A 5,973-nucleotide genomic window follows, 5' to 3' on the forward strand; every position below is an offset into this window, starting at 1 on the left:
CCTGGAACGGTTTCGAACAAAACGTGATGATTAAAATATACAAATAGCCAGTACAAACTCCATTTTACAGTTAAACCGTTTAATCGTTCATTATTTATTTGATTAAAAGCTTTAAGAGAACATGGACTTAGCGTTTCGCGTATCTCTACCCGAACAACTATTTTATATCATCGAAACCGAAACAAGAATACGTGTAGTAAACAAATAGTTGAGAGAACATATATGGAAATAGTAGTTCATGCATTCTTATGTGGCAATTTTCATATTTTTTTCTATCATCAATTATCTTGTTTTTTTTATCATTGTCGTTTCTTAATGTATATATTTAAGTACAAGTAAAAGTACTTCATGAAGTTTTATAAGAATTCTGTGTTTACCATGTATTAAATGTTAATATTAACCTTACTGACACTTAACGTATTGTCAGTACAGATAATGGTTGTTTCAGAAAACGATAATTAAGATATTCTAGTAGATTATGTCAGTATAATTAGTTTAGTCACAATTGTAAACGATTTATGAAAGGGGTATTGTATAAAGATAACACATGAAAAATGTACTGTAATAATATTATCATAAAACATAATAATTGTCTATAAATAGCTTAAATGCATTTTACTGATTTAATATTGTATGTAGCACAATCTTTACTTGAGTCGCTGGAATGATATATAGCTGTTTTATTAAACAACACACAGTGTAAAAGCATTTATTCTAAGTAATTCTGAGTTGTCAGTTGCAGTTTTGATTATGTCATCGTAGTTTTTCTAGACTCCGCACACGGTTTAATTTAAATAATGTGTTTTAAGCTTGGTGCAGATACAATTTAATACTGAATATGAAACAATCACGGCAAATATTTTTATCTCAATAAATAAATGAGTAAGAGAATGATATATTTATATGGTTACTTCTTTTTAAGCGCACCACATTCTCAAATTAATGAAATGTAAATATTTTCTTTGTATTTCGGAAGTTATCTGCAACACTGTTGCAATGCTTCCTCTTTTTACTTTATGTGTGATTTATACATAATTATAAGCAATTATTTTATGCCAATGTTATACCAATTTTATTTTTTGTTTCGTTTAGTACACTCGGTAATAGAATGTTTCTTGTCTGCTACACAACAGCAAATGTCAAGTGCCTTTGTGGCAGCTGTAAAAAGTTGCCCCAGCACTGTTAAATGTTGAAAATTGATTACCGCTCAAGCCGATACTAGGGGCAGTTAGGGATGTTGCACTTTTTCACAATCCATAATGTATTTTATTTTGATTAATTCTTCCGAGAGATCATCCGTTTTGCAGCTCTTGATTAATTATTCTTTTAATCGATTTAGTTATGAAAGGTTGCAATGAGTAACGCTTTATCCACAGATAGCACATACAATTTCAGAAAGGTCTGTATACATATATAAATTGCTAGGAGATATTAAGAAATTCAGTAATACTAAACATAAACCTTATTCTTCATGTGCAGTTCTAAAATCTTTAAATTCAGTATTTGTTTTTTACTAATGACCTTCATTTTTTCGCATATAGCAGTTTTATTACAAACAAAATAATCATAAAACGAACAAAAGCTGATATCTTAAAACAGGTAATATAATATCTAAAAAAAGTATAAAAATCTATTTTAATAATACATTACTATAATATTGGTCATTGACCAATAATTGTTTGTGATAAAATGTTCAGATTAAAATGTAATAAGTTCAACTCCATAAAATTAACCGAACGTTTACGATACATTCCGATGGATATTTATTAAACGTGAGCCACATGGATTATTGATTAAACACACGTGAGTTTAATGTAATTATGGCAAAATCTTAAGTTATTGTGTCTTTGACCTGTACACCCACAATTTACACTACGATTGGCATAATGTCTCGCCTGCATGCATGCTTCTTATAATGAAAGATGATTTTTATTGTGTTCAAAACATACATTGGATAAAAGAAATGAAAGTCTTAATTTTAATATAGTCATTATCATCATTTGCATTTCGCTAATTTCTTCAAAGTAAAAAATGTGTTTAAAACACAAAATTATATGATGCAGGAAGATTTTAATATATCTCGCGTATTTGCGATCGAAGTGGTGAATAAAGGATTGATCAGGTTGAGCAAAAATCTTTGAATTTCATCAGCTAGTGATGTACATTTCTAAGGTATGAATTTAGTGTGTAAATTGAAGATGATAATTTAAGATCAGTGGTTGATAAATTTATATTTCAGCGTAATATTTATACTTGGTCATCCAAGTTAACTTCTATCTTTTAGGCATAGGTAAACCTAAGAAGGCAATAAAAGACTCGATAATTTCTGAGGGAATCTAAGCTCAAATGACGTACCACATCACCCCGGTAAAAGAAGTTATGTTCATTTCTATTTTCCTTGGAGATTACTTGGCGATCACTTCAGGCTATAAAAGACTTTAATCTTTAATTATGTAGTATTTGTCATATTAACAAAACTGTTATAGGTAAATGTATCAGTAATGCAGTTCAAACCATACTCAATTCAGAATATACAGTGTATAAGATTCAAGTTCTGGACCGTATTGTCATAGTAAAAATAATGTCGTTTGTTCGCTTTTACACTATTAGGTCTCCTGTAATGTGTTTTTGTTTCTTCTGGGCAAGCAAATATATCATAAAAACTTAACAGCAAATTTAAATTGACCTAGTCATCCCACTCATCAACATCATCATCGTCGCCGTCATCTTCATCATCATCAGCAGTCGTATGATTTGCTTTATCATCTGTAAAACAATTAAACTTTTTTTAACATAAAATAAATTTAGATATGAAACAAAACATACTTTTTTTTCCTTTCTCACTCTCACCATTCTATGACAATATAAGAAGAAATCAGTATATGAAGTTGCATCACACTTTTGTAATAAGGTCTACAGATATAAAACCTACAAAACAATACTGACCTCTGAACTTTGCTGCAAGTGGATCTGACGGATGAATTCCATTTTTCCAGCAAATAATTGCAATCGGTAGAGGAGTAATTTTCTCCTGTGTGACGGGCTGAAAGAAAATGCTTACATTCAGGACGGATATAGCAATGATTAACAATATTAAGAAGCATGTATATTTATTGTATCCGACAAAGATAATTTAACAATCTAAATTTTATATTTCAACAAATCTTTTTACATTGTACATACTACTTATATTCTAAGACTTAGATATAACGTTTGATTAATCATTTTAAATACCGCTATGCTATTTCAAAATGTTCATATTAATTAAACTAATAATCATGACACAAACACCAAAAATTGAAATACTCGTAAATATTTCAATGTTTCTGAGAGCACATTAAACCTTACAAGATATCACATCCGTTTATTTCCGGTCATCAAAGTGTGCATTTGTTTCCTTATTTAAAAAAAAAAAACAACGTGGCATATTGACGGCAACTCACTTAATGACCATTGTTTGAACTTAAAAGTTCCTATCTGATTCACAAGGAAATATTTCATTTTCCAGGAGTCAGAAGTCAAAACCCGATGCACTTGACAGGTACAGAAATTATATAAATTTAAAAATTCATCTATAGTTGTAAGTAGACTGTCAGAAGTAATTAGTGTCTTGTGATGAAGGGTTTACAGTGGAATAAAAATACAACATACCATGGACAATTGTTGTCATTAATATCTCGAGAAATAAAACTTTATATTGTAAAACTGTAAATTTATAAAATGATCTTACACTAGTACAAATATTGTAATTGTAAGTATATTTCTAAACTTATGAAAAGTCGCTTTGGTTATTCTACAGTTAAAACAATGAATAATTTGTTCAAGTACTTACAGCCTGCACATGTTTCAAAGTTGCAGGGTCGAACATGTTTATGTTATGCAACAGTTCAGTTCTTTCCCGGAAACAGCAAAGTGCTTGACAGTGGAGCTGAATTGTTAGCGTCAGCCCCAGGTTTTTTGAATGAGTCTTTACTTATTGCATTATAAGTGTTCGTAACGTTTCGATTCCTGTTTAATGCGACACTTCCAGTTATTGCAGGAGGAACTGTTCGTGTCCCGTTCGATGAATCAGCTTGTGCATCATTTAAATCTTTTGGATTACCTGAAGTTGGTGAAGGTATCTTACAAATTGACAAATACATACAAGATGCCTTTCACAATTACGGTGTGTAAATTTCGAAATATTCTTGAAAAAAATTTACAAACAGAAAAAAACTGTTCAATGATTTCAATTACATGGAAATAAATTTATTTTCCCCGAAAGGTTTTCTATGATCAAAACAAACACACACCGAAGATTGTCAAAGTTGAGCATGTAGTATTGATTGATTGTAATGAAATACAAATAGGTTTGCTTATTATGAAATACATTTATTTCAGACTGTGACTAAAGATTTTTAAGATAATGAAAGAATTGATGACTGTTTAGGGTTTAATCTTACAATTATTCATTAAACGGATCAATGATAAAGAGATATACGTGATTATGGTATTTAACGTTCATCAAAATAGTAGTATTAACACATTTGAACATTAAACAATGAACTCAAACAATAAGGGACAATTTTTTGTCGTAACTAAATGGTAAACATTATTGAAACTAAACATTATAGAGTGTTTAGTAATCACCTTTTATTTACTAAAAAGGACAGTTTCAACATAGACCTAGCGGTATGTCAAATATATAAAAATAGCGTGTGTTACAAGTTATGTCATATTTCTTTATAAAATTTATAACTGCCCCGATAGTTATTCAGATCGATAACATTATTCCAAAGTTATAAAGTTTTAGATAAAACAAACAAACAAACACTTTTCGAATTCCGTTTACAGTGTCTTTTATCTTCATTTCTTTCATCATGTCTGTAAATTTCACTTTTTACCGATTTATCTTTTGTAGATTTTCTCATTGACTTTATAAGATTAGATAAACAATTAAAAAAACATGACATTATAATGAAAAAGATTAACGTAAACCAGTCTGTATACTTCAAACTTGATTATTTTCACATCCATGAGAACATATTACAGATAACTATTTGTAGTAATGATCTAAACCAAAAGTATTTGTAGTTTGCAAGGCGATAGTCACGTAGAATTAAACTGTTTACACGTGGATCTTTAAACTTCCGTATTACTGACATTGATAAACATTTATCAGAGTGAATATCTTTAACTCGTTTTAACCAACATTTTTGTTAAGCAGATTTCAAGGAGATCAACAATTATACACTATCTTTAGAAAGAGTATTTGTAGTCTTTCAAACTGTTTGCCACGTTAAGTTGTGAACATGTCGTGATATATCCATAGATTTACTTGTAATCGATTGCACATTCATAAAAGCTTGTATTGTTTAAATAGGAATAGTATTTTTATGTTTAGCATTGTCAACATTGACTTGTTACTGACATGTATTATGTTAACTCTTCTTTGTCAATATAGCAATGCTTTATACAAAATCTATAGATTGTGTACTCGTATATTACTGCTCTTGGACAATTTATTGCTCCGCGCCCACAGGCGCGGAGCTATTTGTGTTTACTTTTTTTTGTCCATAGGCCCGGATTTTATCAATTAATCCCTTCGATTTACAGCTAAAAATAAATTCGGATTCAATAACTCCTTATATTATTATATTGGTTCCCCCTTCGGTGATTCGCAGCGTGTCATATTAATGAATGAGAAACGGAAAGCAGTTCTGCTGTACATGAATTCGAAAGCTATAAATAGCTATAAATGTTCTGATTTTTGACGAGTAGGTTATAAATTTGTTATTTCCCTTTTCTAGTAGTACATGAAATTATAATTTGTTACATTTTGAATTACATTTACACACAGCATATCAAGTATACCATTACTGATTGAATTTGTCAATATAAAGAAGATATCAGGCATAAGACTAAAATTTTGCTTTTGATAATTATTCTTAATTTATATTTATGAAGCTAAATGTTTAATAATAACATGTTGAT

General features: G+C 29.7%; 1 long non-coding RNA gene across 1 annotated transcript; it reads right to left on the reverse strand.

Annotated features, from left to right (window-relative positions):
* Positions 1–897: 897 nt before the first annotated feature.
* LOC132718453 (uncharacterized) lies at positions 898–5,316 on the reverse strand. Its single transcript, XR_009624087.1, has 4 exons — positions 4,814–5,316; positions 3,833–4,102; positions 2,947–3,043; positions 898–2,766 (listed from the first exon to the last, which is right to left on the reverse strand). It is a non-coding gene; the product is annotated as an uncharacterized LOC132718453 (long non-coding RNA).
* Positions 5,317–5,973: the final 657 nt, after the last annotated feature.

Source organism: Ruditapes philippinarum, unplaced genomic scaffold, assembly GCF_026571515.1.
Source record: "Ruditapes philippinarum isolate M1 unplaced genomic scaffold, ASM2657151v2 ctg1244_1_1_1_1, whole genome shotgun sequence".
NCBI lineage: Eukaryota > Metazoa > Mollusca > Bivalvia > Venerida > Veneridae > Ruditapes > Ruditapes philippinarum.